Here is a 19,129-nt window from a genome sequence, read left to right on the forward strand (position 1 = left end):
ATATGAGTCATACCAATAAAACAGATTGCTTCTACCTTCTCTGGGTTTATAGGGAATGGTTTGACAAAGAGGAAACATCCAGTGAACAGAATAGAATCTGCAAACACACAACATGATAAGCCATGAAACAGATGAGCTACAGCAGCAGAAGAGCACACCAAGTGGCACTCCTGTCAGTGAAGAACAGGAAACTGAGGCTATAATTTCTCTAAAAATGAACAAGATTGGAAAACATTGCTTCAGGGGTGGTGACTGTTGTTTAGCTTCCAGATCAGGCCACAAAAGCATGAGAATGTAGGGAATAAATGTTTGAGTAAAGTTGCATTAAACTGCTAGATAATGTGATCTAGTTAAAGTTATAAAATTATCTGGAGCTCCAAATCGTAATTTTCTTATGAAATTCTCCTTTAAATCAGGTTTCCCCACTCGGAAAGTCAGAGAAGTCGAAGGATGTTGATTATGGAGAGGTAAGGGGAAAAGAGGAGGCCCACAGAGAAGGTTTACCAACCCTCTGCATGTCCTCCTTCACTACATACATGAAGGAGGACATGCAGAGAGGTGTGACAGAGGATGTGAGGGATAGGGTGAGATGGAGGCGGATAGTCAGCTGTGGAGACCTGTAGCAGGCGAAAGAAGAAGAACAAAGTGCGAGGAGTCCAATCAATACCTGCTTTATAATCAGGCTTCATAATCAGAGATGAGAAAGCAGGGAGCAGGCTCTATTCAGGAACGTCCTGCAGCGGTGTTTTGAAGTTAAGGGGGGGAGGGAGAGGCATTGCGTTGTATTGCTACTAATGCATTAATTAATTAATGGCTTCACCTTGCTGTGGTGCAAGAAGCCTGGTTTCCTAGCTTTTTCGAGCACTGGAACGCGGACGACATTCCCAGCCCCAACATCCGACATCCGTGGTAAAAAGAACGCACCATGTTGGCTGCTCCCGGGCTGACAGCTTTCTTCCAGCTGCAGCGCAATGCAGAACATTAAGTGCGTAGTTGTCGGAGACGGGTAAGTCCACTTCATATTAGTTTATGTTTCTCACCTGGTTTGCGATACTTGAATGTCAAACTCGCTGCTAATAGACAGGAAAATATCTTTTTTACTATCCGGTGGGTGAGTGACAACTTTATTTTTAAGTTGCCTGACATCTAAGGTGTGTGTGTGTGTGTGTGTGTTACGAATATTAATACTTAGTATTATTAGGTGACTGTAGCTCAGAAGGTAGAGCAGGTCACCTACTGATCGGAAGGTCGGTAGTTCGATTCCTGGCTACTACAGGCTGAATGCCAGTGTATCCTTGGGCAACCCTAAGTTGCTCTCCGACGCAGGCGTTGGAGTGTGAATAATAAATAATAATAAAAAAGCACTTAGCTTAGTTAATCATGGAAGTGCTTGTATAAATGGGGTCAATGTAAAAGGGGTAAAAGTGCTCATACAGAGTAGAAAAGCGCTATATAAGAACTAGTCCATTTAGGTAGTGCCACTATTTTTAGGTTGCTGTATAGTTGGTGGTGGACTTTTCTCATCGTCCCAAAAAGCTATTAGTCGACAACTCATATCTCAGCATCCTGTGCAATGTGTCCTTAAAAATTTGGAAATTGGACATGTGGAGAACAGAAGAAGTGGCAGACCTAAGGATTTATCTACAGCAGATGAACGGTATCTGAACATCATGCACTTAAGAAACAGAACGAAATCCAGCAAAGAGCTGATTCAGGAACTGAGAGATGCATCCGACCTTTCAGCTGATCCATCTACTGGTCACTGAAGCTTCATTAGAAATGACATAAGTTAATGTCAATGTGTACAGAGGAGGTCAGGCAAGAAGTACAACACTGAGTATCTGCAGCTGTCTGCAAACAGTGGAGGCTCTGTCATGGTTTGAGGCTGCATTTCAGCCAGTGGTGTTGGGGAACATGTTGAAATTGATGGAATTATGGACAAGTAATATTTTGATTCACCATACAATACCGTCTGGAAAGAGTTTGATTGGAAACGGCTTCATTTTTCAGCATGACAGTGATCTCATATGGTCACACCAAATATTGATTTTCAAGCTCATTAGAACTGTAAAACTCTGTTTTTGCCATATATACTGTATTTCCATGTTTTAATAAATTGCTGCACCTATTTCCCATCTTCTTAGCGAACTGCAAAGAAATGAAAGTCTCGAGCTGACTCGAGAATTTTGCACAGTACTACAATTGTGTTATGTTGATGAATCAACACAATCTATTAACATTACAGATGAACAGGCTTGATAATATTTGCTGTTTAGCCTCCACATAAATATTACTGTTTGATTATTAGCCACAGAAGCTACTTTAATTATAACTTAACAGCCTGTTCAAGTGGCTTTCAGGTAATTACTGTTAGTTAAAAAGGTAACAGTCTTATATGTGCCAGCCAGGCTAACATTTATGATAAGTGTTTAATATTTAAATGTTGTTGAAACAGGAGCATTACTGACCTCTCAAAATTGCTCAAAGTGATGTTCAGTGTTGTGAATGTGAGCTACTGTTCATGTGTTCAGCTGCTATTGAGGGGAGGGCTGTGTGCTGTAGTACTAGTACTAAGATAACAATATGTGGGAGGTAAACACACTCAACTTATTGCTCTGGGTTGTGGTTGGTAGTGCAGCAGCAGAGTCATTCATGATCCTGTGGCTGTGTTAAATCTTTCATTTTCATTTTAGTCTAAGGGGAACTGTGCTGTAGACACACTGAAATTAACCAGGCAAGTTTACCATCAGGAAAATGTGCCTCCTCTACTGCTCTCATGTCTTTATCTTGCCAAAACAATCTTATTTAAACCACATAAGTCCCGAAGTATTAGATCAGGGTTTATTTAGCAGTACCATCTAAGTCAAGTTGTTATGATTATTGGTGATCTTGGTGTTTTTGTGATGGTAAGTTGTTTTCGCAAAGCCTCTGATATATGCAAGACATGAGTCTAGCCACTCAAAAGCAGACAGTGTATCAGTTCATAACAAGAACAGTTTTTTGATTTTTCTCAATAAATCCTAATCCAGCATCTTCTCCTACAGAACTGTGGGTAAGACCTGTATGCTCGTCAGCTACAGCACCAATGCCTTTCCTGGAGAGTACGTCCCCACGGTGTGAGTATCTGAGACTGCAGTGCACTGATTATTTATTAATGCAAGACTAGCGGTCAGTAACTGGTCTCACCCTCTTACACAATCAATGCACGGTCAAGCGAGGCATCATTTTGCGTTATCTCATGAAAGTCTGGTTTGCAGAGGAGTTTAGATTAACACCAGTGGACTGTAACTAGACAATAAATACATGTCACAGGAAATTATGTGGAAACACTGCATCTAATCTGATTCTAGACCAGCTATGGATAGTGTTGATCTTTATCGCTGTAACTGTGGGATGAACTGGCTCAGCAGGCAGATGATAAACAGCCTTTTGGTTCAGTCAGAAAAGGCGAGCTGTCTTTCAGAGAGAGCAGACGCTGCAAAAAGGACACAATAAATCAGATAAAACATTGATTCACACTTTAGTTCTGTCTCTTTTCCTGTCCTTTTATGTTAGTAATATTTTAATAGTTTATATTAAGCCTGAAGAGTTTGGCTCATTCGCACACCATTACTTCTATCAGGTTTGACAACTACTCTGTCAGTGTTATGGTGGATGAAAATCCTGTGAACCTGGGCCTTTGGGATACAGCAGGACAAGGAGATTATGACAGACTCCGCCCACTTTCCTACCCAGAGACGGTACAGCAACCACAGAAAAAAAAAAAGCTCAGGCAATACTGGGTTAGAGTGCACTTACAGTACTTTAAAAAAAAGCTTAAGCCACCCCTCATTTCTTTATATTTTGCTTCCAAGAAGCCAGAATTTCTTATCATTTTTAGGTGGTCTTGAGCAACAGCTCTCCAGGCTTTCTGAAGGTCTTTCAAAGTGTTTCTTTGGACATTGGCTGCATTTTCACTCATTTTCAGTCCAGTAACTTTTCCTGACCATTTTCAGAGGATGTGTGTTTGTTTGTTTGCTAAGCCACTGAACATTGTCCTATGAATCATTCAACCAGAAAAAAAGCACCTAACTCAAGGAATGAACTGTTGTGTCTACACATAACAGACAACTTAGCAAATAACGTATTTTAAATTGTATCTTGATGCTGTATGTTACTAGCAGTCTGTCACAAAAACACATCCTTTGTTCCCATTTCATTAGTTGAATTAACTAAAACTCTCCAACATACAGTACCAGTCAAAAGCTTGGACATACTTACCCAAATGGATGTGTTTTGACTGGTATTGTACAGTACATAAAGTATTTGTGCACCAACAAGGTTATTCCCAGAGAGCTTTTAGCTAAAAGGTTAGCATATCTCAGCATGCTGTGTAGTGTGTCCTTAAAAAACTGAGGAAACTGGATAGGTTAAGTTAAATTCATTTTTATTTATATAGTGCCAAATCACAACAAAAGTCACCTCAAGTTGAGTGAAGGAAAAAGAAGTGGTGTTAGGCCTAAAAAGTTATCTACAGCAGCAGTGTCTGATAGTGACATCTTTGAGAAGGACCAAAGACCTGATAAATGCATCTGGCCCTCGGCTGATCCGGCTACTCTTCACTGAAGCCACTGAAGGGTGGCTGTCAAGAAGCCATTCTTAACAGAAAATTATTGAAGCAGTGTGGGATCATCTTGGGAGAGAACGGAACAAAAGGCAGCTGGCATCTAAAGCGGAGCTTTAAATGTCCTTCAAAAAGCATAGAGAACTATTCCTGAAGGCTGACAAGAAAGCTGCCCAAGACAGTTCAGGCTGTGTTGAAGAATAAAGGTTTTCACACTGAATATTCACTTTCAGGCTCGTTAGAATTGGGCAAACTCTGTTTTTGCCTTCTGTATTGAATTTCCATGTGTGTTTTCACGTTTCAATTAGTTGCTGCACCTAGTTCCCATTTTCCTATCAAAATATAAAACAATGAATCTCTGATTGCTTTGTTTTCTTTGTCTTACCAGGATGTGTTTATTATCTGCTTTTCACTTGTGATGCCTGCCTCCTATGAAAATGTCCGTCATAAGGTGAGTAGTGGCTGTACTATGGAAATGTGTCTGCATAGGGTCATGCTAGGGCTGTGAAATTTACTGAATTTATGAAAGAAGTGGAATAATTGGAGGGACAAATATGTTTGCACCTGGCAAATCTGACCTGCACACAGATGAAATTGTGATGGCTAACCAACTGGACATAGTAGTGGTGGACAAGCAGAGGAAGAAAGCCGTAGTGATAGACGTTGCAATACCAAGTGATGATAACGTCAAGAAAAAGGAACACGAGAAGCTTGATAAATACCAAGGGCTGAGAGAAGAGCTAGAGAGGATGTGGAAGGTAACAGTGGTCCTGTGGTAATCGGAATACTCTGGCCTGTGATCCCAGACTGGGAGTGTGGTTTCAGCAGATTCTAGATACATCTGTTAAGAACAGTCCAGTCCTAGGAACAGCTATTAGCATATAAGTTTGGGACACACCTTTTCATTCAATGTTTTTATTATTTTTTCCCTACATTGTAAATTAATACTGAAGTCATCCAGACTATGAAGGAACACATAAGGAATCATGTAGTAAACTTAAAAGTGTTACATAAACCAAAATATTTTTCAGATTTTACATTCTTCAAAGCAGGCCCCTGTTGCTTTGATTACAGCTTTGCACACTCTTGGCATTCTCTGTCAGCTTCATGAGGTAATCACCTGAAATGGTTGTCCAACAGTCTTGAAGGAGTTCCCAGAGGTGGTGAGCACTTGTTGGCTTCTTTGCCTTCACTCTGTGGTACAACTCATCCCAAACCATCTGAATTGGGTATAGATCAGGTGACTATGGAGGGCAGGTCATCTGACATAACACTCCATCACCCTCTTTTTTTTTTTGATCAAATATCTCTTACATAGCTTGGAGGTGTGTTTGGGGTCATCAACAAATGACGGTCCCAATAACCGCAAACCAAATGGGATGGCATGTTGCTGCAGAATGCTGTGGTAGCCATGCTGGTTAAGTGTGGTTGGATTTTGAATAAATTGCCAACAGTGTCACTAGCAAAGCACCCCTGTACATCACACTTCCTTGCATCCATACCTCATGATGAGAAGTATGGATGAGGACCATGGCCTCAGACTTAGAGGTGCTGATTCTCATGCCGGCCGCTTCATATTCGGCTGCGAACCATTCCACTGCGAGCTGGAGGCCACCCCCTGATGAAGCCAACAGGACCGCATCATCTGCAAAGAGCAGAGATGAGACTCTGAGGCCACCAAGGAAGAAGCCTTCCTCCACCTGGCTACGCCTAGAAATTCTGTCCATAAAAATTATGAACAGAATTGGTGACAAAGGGCAGCCCTGATGGAGTCCAACACCCACAGGAAACGAATCTGACTTATTACCGGCTATACGGACCAAGCTCTCACTGCGGTTGTACAGAGATTGAATGGCCTGCAACGATGGGCCAGACACCCCATACTCCCACAGGACCTCCCAAAGGATACCCTGAGGGACATGGTCGAATGCCTTCTCCAAGTCCACAAAGCACATGTAGACTGGTTGGGCAAACTCCCACGCACACTCGAATATCCTTGAGAGGACAAAGAGCTGGTCCAGCGTTCCGCAACCAGGACGAAAACCGCATTATTCCTCCTGAATCCGAGGTTCGACTAACAGACGGACCCTCCTTTCCAGCACCCTGGCATAGACCTTTCCGGGGAGGCTGAGGAGTGTGATCCCCCGAAAGTTGGAGCACACCCTCCGGTCTCCCTTCTTAAAGATGGTGACCACCACCCCGGTCTGCCAATCCAATGGCACTGCCCCAGATCTCCACGCGATGTTGCAGAGGCGTGTCAACCAAGACAGCCCTGCAACATCCAGAGCCTTCAGGAACTCAGGGTGAATCTCGTCCACCCCAGGGGCCCTGCCACCAAGGAGTTGTTTAACTGCCTCAGTGACCTCACCCCCAGTGATGTTCAAGTCATCTCCCTCGTCCCCAGACTCTGCTTCCACTACAGAAGGCGTGTCAGTGGGATTCAGGAGGTCCTCAAAGTATTCCTTCCACCATCCGACTATAGCCTCAGTTGAAGTCAGCAGCACCCCACCCGCACTATAAACCGTGTGAGTGGAGCACTGCTTTCCCCTCCTGAGTCGCCTGAGGGTTTGCCAGAATCGCTTTGATGCCGTCCGACAGTCTTTTTCCATAGCCTCACCGAACTCCTCCCACACCCGAGTTTTTGCTTCAGCCACTGCCCAAGCTGCATTCCGCTTGGCCTGCCGATACCTGTCAGCTGCCTCCAGAGTCCCACAGGCTAACCAAGCCCAATAGGACTCTTTCTTCAGCTTGATGGCTCCCTTCACCTCCGGTGACCACCATCTGGTTCGGGGGTTACCACCACGACAGGCACCAACTGCCTTGCAGCCACAGCTCTGAGCAGCAGCCTCAACAATGGAGGTGCGGAACATGGTCCATTCGGGCTCAATGTCCCTCAGCCTCCCTGCTGTCGAAGTTCTGCCGGAGGTCTGCGACCTAGGGTGTCCTGGTGCCATGTGCACTTATGGACATCCTTATGTTCGAACATGGTGTTCGTTATGGACAAACTGTGGTTTGCACAGAAGTCCAACAACAAACCACCATTCAGGTTCAGATCGGGCAGGCCGTTCCTCCCAATCACACCCCTCCAGGTCTCACTGTCATTGCCCACATGAGCGTTGAAGTCTCCCAGCAAGACTATGGAGTCACCAGATGGAGCACTCTCCAGCACCCCACCCAGTGACTCCAAAAAGGGTGGGTACTCTGAACTGTCATTCGGCGCATAAACGCAAACAACAGTCAGGACCTGTTCCCCAGCCTGAAGGCACAGGGAAACTACCCTCTCGTCCACCAGTGAAAACTCCGACGTACAGGCTTCAAGCCGGGGGGATACAAGAATACCCACCTCAACTCGCCGCCTCTCACCAAGGGCAACTCCAGACTGGAACAGAGTCCAGCCCTTCTCCAGGAGACTGGTTCCAGAGCCCAGGCCATGCGTTGAGGTGAGTCCAACTATATTTAGCTGGTATCTCTCAACCTCACGCACTAGCTCAGGCTCCTTCCCCACCAGAGAGGTGACATTCCATGCCAGTCTCGCAAGCCGGGGATCGGTCCGCCAGGGCCTCCGCCCTCGGCCACCGCCCGACACACACTGCACCCGACCCCTACGATGCCTCCTGCGGGTGGTGGGCCTACAGGAGGGCGGGCCCATGTAACCTCTTCGGGCTGCGCCTAGCTGAACACCACAGGCTAATGCCCGGCCACCAGACGCTCTCCCTCAAACTCCCTCCCCAGGCCTGGCTCCAGGGTGGGGCCCCGGTAACCCTATCCCGGGCAGGGTAGACTGTTCCCTTGCTGTTATAAACATAGGGGTCTTCTGAACTGCTCTTTGTCTGGACCCTCACCCAGGACCAGTTTGCCATGGGAGACCCTACCAGGGGGACAAGCCCCCGGCCAACATAGCTCCTGGGATTACTGGGACACACAAACCCCTCCACCACGATAAGGTGGCGATTCACGGAGGAGCTCTTCACAACTAATGGTCTCAAATACATTAAGAGGGCAAAACCATTCAAGAAATTAACTCTTGACAAGCACAGCTGTTAACTGAAAGCCATTCCAGGTGACTACCTCATAAAGCTGACTGAGAAAATGCCAAGATGTGCAAAGCTGTCATCTAGCCAAGAGGTGCCTTCTTTAAAGAATCTGAAATTTAAAACATATTCTGGGTTGATTTTTGTTCATTAAATGATAGGAGTATGTTTATGGGAATTTATGTCCATTCTTCCAGAAGCACTTTTCTGAGGTCAGACACTGATGTTGGACGAGAAGGCCTGGCTTGCGGTCTGCACCCTAATTCATAGGGGTCAGGTGCAATGCGGAGGTGCGGAGGCAATCGAGACGGGCTTTTGGGACATGGAACATCACCTCTCTGGTGGGGAAGGAGCCTGACCTAGTGCGTGAAGCTGAGAGATACTGGTTAGATATAATTAGGCTCACTTCAACACAGACTCTGGAACCAGTCTCCTGGAGAGGGGCTGGACTCTGTTTCAGTCTGGAGTTGCCCAACCCATCTACATGTGTTTTGTGAACCTGGAGAAAGCATTCAGGTGCATCCCTTAGGGCATCCTGTGGGGGGTCCTGCGGGAGTATAGGGTATTTGGCCCGCAACAACGGGCAATTCAGTCCCTGAACACCTGGAGCAAGACCGTGGTTCGCATTGCCTGCAATGAGTCGTAGAGTCATTGCAGAGTAGAGCCACTAATCCTTCACATCGAAAGGAGCCAGTTTGAGGCAGTTCAGGCATCTGTGTAGGATGCCAACTAGGTGCCTCCTGAGTGAGGTGTTCCAGGCATGTCCTACAGGGAGGAGGCCATGGGCTGACCCAGGACATGCTAGAGAGATTATATCTCCCGGCTGGCAGGAGAAAGCCTGTTTATTTTCCCTTAAATGGTGCCACATTTGTAAGGACAATACATTTGTAAATACAGTACCAGTCAAAGATTTGGACACAGGGTCCAAACCTGTGTCCAAACTTTTGACAGGTACTGTATAAAATCTCCCTCTCACCACCCCGGTGAGGGAGAGACCTTGGGTGGGTCCTTAGGTTGAGGCCTGGGATAGCCTTTTTTCCCTTAACAAATGTAATCATTATTTAAAATGAGCATTTTATATTTACTCTGGTTTTCTTTGTCAAATTTTAAAAATTGTTTGAAAATCTGAAACATTTTAATGTAACAAGTATGACAAACACTGGAAAATCTGGTTGTTCTTGCTATATTTGTATATAAATGGGGTTCTTTGGCTGGTTCCTTCTGTGCTGTGTCACTTAGTCCAAAGTCATTTAAGCTGTTAATGTACAGTAATGCCAGTCTCCCAGTAAGTAAAAAAACTTCAGCATACAGATGTGCAGACGCAAGGGTGGTGATAGACATTTTCATGCCATAGCACAACTTGTGTGGCAGAGTGGCATGACAGTCGAATTAATTCAGCCTGTCTGCTTACTCAGATACTTTTTTGTTTTTTCCCTCAATGTCATTGTTGCCAGCATCCTGGCAAAATATCCTGGTGTATATTTGACAATAGACTCATGCTCCATTATTATAGACTCTATTTTCAATAACCTTTATTGGAAATATTCTCCTTTGTTTTTGTTTTTTTTTTTACTCAGGCAGCAACAGTATGGCAGTTTAGGTTTACAGTAGATTTACAATGCAAACAAAGTGTTCAAGATGGCACAGACTGATCTGTTAAATTCATAAATGTTGTCTCTGGGCAGTGGTACCCTGAGGTGAAACATCATTGTCCCAACACTCCCATAATCCTTGTGGGCACCAAGGAGGATCTGCGAGATGACAAAGACACCACAGAGAAGCTGAAGAAGGAAAATCTCTCTCTCCCATTACCTCTGCCCAAGGACTGGCCATGGCCAGAGAAATTGGTAATGACTTCAGATATATCTCATACTTTTTTTTTAAGGGTAAAATATAATTCATTGAAGATGACAGATTCCAGTAAAATAATCCAGAGGCTTTCTGTTTCCTGTCTTCAGGTTGTGTCAACTACCTGGAGTGCTCAGCTTTGACTCAACATGGCCTTAAAACTGTGTTTGATGAGGCCATCCAGACTGTCCTCTTCCCTCCACCTGTCAACAAAAAGCCAATAAATTCCTGAAAACCGGACTCTGTTTTGCTCATTTTCCTTCGATCCAACACAAAAAGGGCTGAAGCATCGCTCATTCTGTTTAATCTTTCACTCAAACCATGCTGCAGAATATAGATTAAAATATGTTAGAATAATTTTGAATGTTATTAAAAATTTACCTTTTTCTTTATTTTTAAAATTTTGTTCCAGTCATCAATATCACCTCTTCCTGGTGATAACGCAGTCCAGCTTTGGTGCTGTTCTGTTTCAACTGCTCTAGGGGATCCCCACCAGCTGCAGTGAGCTGGCCAGGATGAGGTGAAACAAATTTTTAGGGCACATTTTCAAGCCCCTTCCTTGTGCTAGGAGGTAAGCAGAGTGATCCTAAAAAGGGCTGCTCCAAACTTCACTGCTGCTTCTGTCCTGGCCCTGAGCAGCCTGTGTGCAGGTTCATGACTGCAGCGTGAGTGTATCCACACTTGCTGGTTCGCCATTTGCCCATCACCACGGGATTGGAGGGGTACGCTAGAGGGTTGAAACTGTGACTTGCACCTGACTTGGGGAGACTTGAGCATTGTCAGCCTCAGTCTCTCGTCCTAATCCACCTTATCCAAAGGCAAGACAGAGGCAAGACAGCTGAGGGTAGAGCAGGATGCTGTAGATGGCCAGCAGCATCTTCTGTGTCATACTGTGTCCTCATCAATGCACTCCACAGCACATTGCTGGGTCCGCCTTTCTACCAGTCTGGTGGTTTCCTTGATGCAGTCTGCTGAATCCAGTCTTCACATGCATAGGTAGTTAAGCCCTAAATGACTCAGGGTTTCAGACCCATCGACTACACTCACCTGGATTAGCCTGTCTGCTGAAATGGTGTTCCGGGGTGTACTCACTGCTGCATGATAGCAGTTGGTTGGAGGTACAGGTGAGAGTGGGATGATGACCAAGGATGGGTGAGTTGACCTGAAGAGGGCATAGCAGACTCCCACACTGGAAATGCTATCCCTGTCTGAATGCCCCATTTACCGCAGGCCATCAAAAATAAAGGTGTAAAGTTATATAGGTTATATGTCCTCAGACATAATGAGTCATTTGTCAAAGGAAATCAACAACGTAAAATATAAAAAAAACATTTCAATTTGAGTTTTTGACCATCAGAGATATTAAAATTTTAACTAAAAAAAAAAAAAGACCTTCAGTTCAGGTTTACACTTGCATTCCATCTGTACACTGCGAGGTTTGAGGTGGATGGTTGGAAAAGCTAGCTAAATGATCAAAGAACATATGAAGGACATACAGAGATTTCCTGATTTATTAGTGGGATGTGAAAATCCTGTCAGAAGCTCACACCTACAGGCAAATGGGCCTGTGGCAACTGCTGATAATGAGCTTGACCCTTGAACAGTGAATAAGGGTTTGAAATACAGTTCGTTACAGGGAAAGAATTAATGCTGCATGTCAGTTATGCTGGTTGATTGACCACATGAACAGAAGAGACTGAAAAGCAACACAATGTTGCTGTGTGAAACTGAGGGGAACTGCAGAGTCAGATAATATTTACCTCGCCAGGGAGGTTATATTTTTTGGTAGTATTTGCGTGCGCATGTCATTCTGTCTGTACACACGATAGCTTTAAAACTTTTGATTGAATCCTGGTAAAAACTTTGTAGAGGTGTAGAGTGGGGTCATGTTAACAGTCCATTAGAAATTGGTTTACATCAACCAAGGTCTTTAAGGTCAACTTAATGATTTATTGGTCAAAAATTTATAAAAAAATCTTTATAACTTAGAAAACATGATTCTTACAATTGTGGTGTGCATTGCTAATATATAGAAAGTACTGTGCAAAGTTTTATGGTCTCTGAAAGAAATAAACTTAAGAAAAAAATCAATCTATCAGTAATATATGTCACATTTGACCTCAGACCTCTCCTTCAAGGTCAATCGATTACTCTGAAGGGTTCTGCCAGTGACCTCTGACCTTTGTGCAGGGGGTCTGTGTCTATTTGAGGGAATTTCTTCTAGCTTTCCTGGTTTTTCAAGTGTTTCTAAACTAGCTGTGTTGCCACAATAGAGAATTTCCTTCCTACACACATCGTTGTTTGCGACTAAAGAGATAATGCTTTATCGGTAAAGTTATGAAGTTGTCTGGAGCTCCAAGTCGGAATTTTCATCTGGAATTCTCCCTCAAGGCGGATTTCCTATGGAGAAGTCGAAGGATGTTGAATATGGAGCTGTCAGAAAAGAGGAAAAGAGGAGGACCACTGAGAAGGTTCATGGATGCCGTGAAGGAGGACATGCAGAGGATAAGGGAGATGGTCCGCTGTGGAAACCTAAAGACAAAAGTCCCATCAATACCTACTTCATAATCCGAGATGATAGCATTGCGTGTAAACAGCAGTAAAACAGTAATACTTGTACTCTCTGTAATATCACAGTTGTATATTTATGTCTTGCTGAATAACAGAGAACTGAGCAGGCTCAATCCGGGAAGCAGGTACTGCGTTGTGTTGCTAGTAATGAATTATAAATAAACTTGGCTTGGCTAGTAATGAATTAAAGAATTAATGAACGGCTCCACCTTGCCATGGTGCAACAAGCCTGTTTTCCTAGCTCTTCCGAGCACTGGAACGCGGACGACATTCCCAGCACCAGAATCCGACTTTCGAGGTAAAAGCAGCGCGATGAGAAACGAGTTCATGCTGGCTGCTCCCGGGCTGACAGCATTCCTCCAGCTGCTGCGCAATGCAGACCATTAAGTGCGCTGTCGTCGGAGACGGGTAAGTTCACTTCATATTAACTTTTTTTTTCTCACCTGGTTTTTACCTTGTGTTCTTAGCAAATTTCTAGGGTTGTCAGTGGGATCAAAAAATAAATAAATAAATAAAAATTACACCAATTCTTTTAGGTTGTCTCAGGCAATGCTCTGCTTCTGGTGACTTGGGAAAATATACTGATCAAATAGAGTTGGTAAAGTAGGCTGCCGCTGTTGCTGTCTAGTTCCTGGTAGACGTCTCAGCGTCAGTCTGTACTGTGCAAACGTTTTGAGGCACCATTTTCACTTTTTTATATTTTGCTTCCAAGACAACTTAGCAGTGAACCAGTTTCAAATTGTATCTTGACGCACTTTGTTACTCGCGGCCTGTCATAAAAATACATTTGCTCCGGTTTCTTTAGTTGAATTTACAAAAAAAAAAAAAAAAATGCCAAAGATAACAGAGTTTAACAGATATGGAATAGTATTTTTGCACCGACAAGGTGATTCCCAAAGAGCTATTGGTCAGAAACTTGTCATATTTCAGCATGTTGTGCATTGTGTCCTTTAAAAAAAAAAAAAAAAGAGGAAACTGGGCAAGTGTAGTGGAGGACAGAAGATGAAGTGGCAGACCTAAGAAACTATCTACAGCAGATGAACAGTATTTGAACATCATGTCCTTAAGAAACAGAAACAAATCCAGGAAAGAGCTGAGGCAGAACCTGAGAGATGCATCTGGCCTTTCAGCTGATCCATCTACCGAAATGGCATCAGTGCAAGAGTGGCTGTCCAGAAGCCATTCTTAAGGAAAGGAAACAGGGAGAAAAGGCTGAGGTATCCCAAAATGTACAAGAATTGGACTGAAAATCAGTGGCAACAGGTCTTATGTAGTGATGAATCCATGTTTGACAGTACTGTTACTGGGATGGGTACTAAGATGTGTTACTGCTCTCATGTGTTTATCTTGCCAAAACAATCTTATCTAAACCACATAAGTCCCAGAGTATTAGATCAGGGTTTATTTAGCAGTACCATCTTTTGACCTGGACATTAACAGATGTAAAAAAATTGTTTTTTGCCTTTCATCAATAAATGCTAATCCAGCATCTTCTCCCCACAGAGAAGTGGGTAAGACCTGTCTGCTCATCAGCTACACCAGCAATGCCTTTCCTGGAGAGTACATTCCCACAGTGTGAGTATCTGAGACTGCTGTGCACTGATTATTTATTTATTTATGCAAGACTAGCGGTCAGTAATTGGTCCCCATTCACCTTACACAGTAAGTGCATAATGAAGCTTGGAATCATGTTGCATTATATGAACGTTTGGTTTGCAGGAGGTCACAATCACAGCAGTGGAATGTAACTAGACAAGAAATGTCACATCACAGGAAGTTATGTGGAAGCCCTGCACATAATCTGATTCTAGACCAGCTGTGCATAGTATTGATCTTTAGCGCTGTAACTGTGGTATAAGTGGCTCAACAGGCAGATGATGAACAGGCTTTTGGTTCATTCAGAAAAAGCGAGTTGTCTTTCAGAGAGAGCAGAAGCTGCAGAAAGATCACAATAAATCAGATAAAAGGTTGATTACCACTTCAGTTTTGTGTCTCTTTTCTTGTCCTTTTATGTTAGTAGTAATATTTTAACAGTTTATATTAAGCCTGATGAGTTTGGCTCATTCGCACTCCATCACTTCTATCAGGTTTGATCACTACTCTGCCAATGTTATGTTGGATGGGAAGCCAGTGAACCTGGGCCTTTGGGATACGGCAGGAGAAGAAGACTATGACAGACTCCGCCCACTTTCCTACCCACAGACGGTACAACAATCACAACAACAACAATAACAAAAAAAAAATCATACAATACTGGGTTATGGTGCACTTGCAGCACTTTAGACTGTGTTGAAGAATAAAGCTTTTCACACTGAATATTCACTTTCAAACTCATTAGAATTGTACAAACTCTGCTTTCGCTTCTTTTGCTGTATTTCCATATTTGTTTGTGTGGTTTGATAAATTTCTGCAGCTATTTTACATTTTCTATCAAAATATGAAGCAATGAGGCTCTGATTGCTTTATTTTCTTTGTCTTACCAGGATGTTTTTCTTATCTGCTTTTCACTTGTGAGGCGTGCCTCATATGAAAATGTCCGTAATAAGGTGAGTAGTGCCTGTGTTATGAAAAAGTGTCTGCATAGGGTCATGATATTTACAGTAAGTTTCACTAGTCTGACTGACAGTGTCAGCACCATGATCGTTAGTAGTGTCTGTGCTGCAGAACAGTGACAAGCTGCTGTAGATGGATACCTAATCAATAAACTCAATAGAAAGATGCAGTTATATATATTTGAACTGAGCTTCAACAACAGTCAGTTTTATTGGTGATTAATGTGCAGATTCATTTCTAGTAAGGTTCCAACTTTTCATAGAACCAAAGAAAGACAACAAAGTGGAGAAACTTACAAATGTTTAGCAATTTCTACTTGGAAAATATATTAAAATGCTGAATTTTTCTTGGAATAAATATGCCAACTAACTATCCCAATGCACATTACTTAACAATACATGATGCATTTTTGTCTTTAGGAGCCAAAACAGCTGGCTGTATTACTTTGATTTGTATTTTTTTTTTTTTTTTTTGCGACAGTGTATTTAATATGAGACAAATGAGCACATTGGCAGTAATCTGTTGATTTGAGCCGCCCCTCCTTTAAAAAATGACCTCATAGGTCATTTTGCAGGCATGTTTTACACGAAAGGGCGTGTGAATGATGTGTTTGATTTTCTCTGGCGAATTCTGAAGAAATAGATGAATATGGATATTCTTAGATTTCTGTCTTTGAGGACTAAATGGCATTAGATACCATAGAAAAAGCTTAAACATTAAATTAATAGACTGATTCTTTTATTTATATGTACAACATGCCTCATTCACACAAGCACTTCAGTATTTTCCCCAAGAATACGTTACCAAGCAGACTAAAGCAGCCAGGTATTGAACCACCAACTTTCAGATTAGTAGATGACCTGCTCTACTTCCTGAGCTACAGCCACTGGTATGATGTGCAACGCCACATGTAGGAATGCTCGTTATGGAAACGGGCTGTTTTGGAACAAATGACTGGTAATGTTGTTCAGATTGGAGGATTGATTTCCAACATTCACTTTGGATTACAGCACTGTAAGACTGCCTCTCCTTGGTAAACTCCTTGGTGACTTTTGCCATTGGATTGAAGTTGGCCTCTAGTGTTGTTCTTCACATCCCCATTGATTTCCTGATCAATGCTCTGAGGGTCTTGTTGATCTTATGTAGTTCCAGGCATTCCAGGATCCATGTGCGAGGCATTGAGTCATATGCTTTCTTGTAATCAATCCAGGTGGTGCACAGGTTGGTCAGTCTGGTCTTAAAAGTCTCGAGCGAGTGCTCTATCTACCAATTGCTGGTGTTTTGCCCCTCTGGTATCCCTGCCAAATCCAACCTGGACCCCGCTCATGTATTGAGCCAGGTGCCTGTTCATCTTAGCTGCTATGATGCCTGACAGGAGCTTCCATGTTCTGCTGAGGGAGGTTATTGTTATTTATTTATTTGTTTTCTCTCAAGATATCAGAACATCATTGCCAACATCCTGGCAAAGTATCCTGGTTTATATTGGACAACAGATAAGTTGCAAAGTCCACACAGAAAGGTCATTCATCAAAAACCAGACTGACAATGCAAATAATATTAGCTGCAGCTCCAATAAAGTACAGTGTTCAAGATAACACAGACAGAAGTGGAAAGTTAAACTTCTTGTTGTCTCTGTGCAGTGGTACCCTGAGGTGAGACACTATTCTCACAACACGCCCATAATCCTCGTGGGCACCAAACTGGATCTGAGAGATGACAAAGACACCATAGAGAAGCTGAAGAAGGATAATCTCTCTCCCATTACCTATACTCAAGGACTGGCCATGGCCAAAGAGATTGGTAATGACTTCAGTTATCTCTCATACTTTTTTAATGATTAAATATAATTCATGTAAGATGTCAGATTCCAGTAATAACCCAGAGACTTCCTGTTTCCTGTCCTCAGGTTCTGTCAAGTACCTGGAGTGTTCAGCTTTGACTCAGCGTGGACTTAAAACTGTGTTCGATGAGGCCATCCGGGCCGTCCTGCGTCCTCCACCCATCAAAAAGAAGGGCAAGAAGTGCTCTCTCCTCTAAGACTTCCTTCACTGGAACAGTTACAGGGGAACATGACTGCTAGTGGTGAGGGTGGCTAAAGACACAGGAGAAACATACCAGTATACACACACAAATAATGTATTTCAGATTCTGTCCTTCCATATGTGTAGCTGCAACAGTTATACTAAAGTGGGGTCGAGTTTAAGAGAAGGGATTGGACTATTTTAGACCTTAGCTCTTTCCTAACAATGTATACTGTAGAGATAGTCTATGAATTTCTTGAGGCCTTCTAAAATGGATGTTTTGTAAAATGGGCCGTGGAACTTTTCCTTCCACTGGTTGTCCATGTTTTGTTTGTTTACAGTCTTTGTAGTTTAAGTGGACGAAATTTTGTCAAATACATGCTGCACACATGCTCTATTTTAGCCAAAAAGAAATAATTTGTTCTATTATCTCAAACCTTTAAAACAGAGCTGATAGTCTGCTGCTGTTTCCTGCTGTTCATTCAGCTCCACCGTATTTAGCACGTAAGCCAAAAACTTCACTTTCTCTTTGTGAGGGCAGTTGTGTCACCTCGCTGTCAACAAAAAGCTTGACGTAACCATCTGTGGAGTTTTATTGCCTCCACTTTTCATGTACCATAACCTCTTAACCAGTAATTAATATTTGTCCTAATATGATTCATTGTCATTTATTCCCATGGACTGAATGAAGCAGCGAGAAAATAAAAATGTTGTGACTTTTTAGTTTTATAGATAAATTACATATGATTAGTTATATCAATAAAACAGATTGATGCTAAGTTTTGGTAGGCACAATAATAATATAACAAAATACTCTGCATTAGGCATTCGTTTAAACTTCCAGAGAATGGCCAGACTGTTATGAGCTGATAGAAAGGCAGCAGTAACGACCACGGAATGCAGAAGAGCATCTCTGAACACACATCACAACAAACCATGAAACAGATGAGCTCCAGCAGTTGAAGAGCACACCAAGTGTCACTCCTGTCAGCGAAGAGGAATTCTTCCAACACCTTGCTGAATCTGCGCCATGAAGAATATAGACAGGTCTACCCTATGGAGTGGCCAGTGAGTGTATAATTATTTAAATATATTTTTCTGAATTAAAGTGCAGTGAGAGTGTAACCCACATTTTGTAGTTACAATTTACAGATGTGCCCTAAATGTATCACATGCAGCTAATCAAAAATAAAGCTGGAAGATTATACTGTGTCAGACATAATGAGTCATTTGTCAAAGGAAACCAACAACATGGAATAAAGTTTTGTAAATAAATTTTAACATTTTATGTTACTACATTGTGTATGCTACATGTCTTTCTATTTATATAATCTATAACAATAAGCCAGACATAATGCATCCTTACAAAGTATTCACATTATATTATACTCATGTGTGTACAGGAATATTACTCACCTATACCACATAATCTGCTGATATCAATGTATTATGTATAACATTACTATAATCATAAGGCATCATACACAAAACATAATGCAACC

General features: G+C 42.6%; 1 pseudogene; it reads left to right on the top strand.

Annotated features, from left to right (window-relative positions):
* The first annotated feature begins 894 nt into the window (after nt 1–894).
* On the top strand, nt 895–18,591 carry LOC115785164 (ras-related C3 botulinum toxin substrate 1-like; annotated as a pseudogene).
* The last annotated feature ends 538 nt before the right edge of the window (nt 18,592–19,129 follow it).

The sequence above is a fragment of the Archocentrus centrarchus genome, chromosome 8 (genome assembly GCF_007364275.1).
Source record: "Archocentrus centrarchus isolate MPI-CPG fArcCen1 chromosome 8, fArcCen1, whole genome shotgun sequence".
Lineage (NCBI taxonomy): Eukaryota > Metazoa > Chordata > Actinopteri > Cichliformes > Cichlidae > Archocentrus > Archocentrus centrarchus.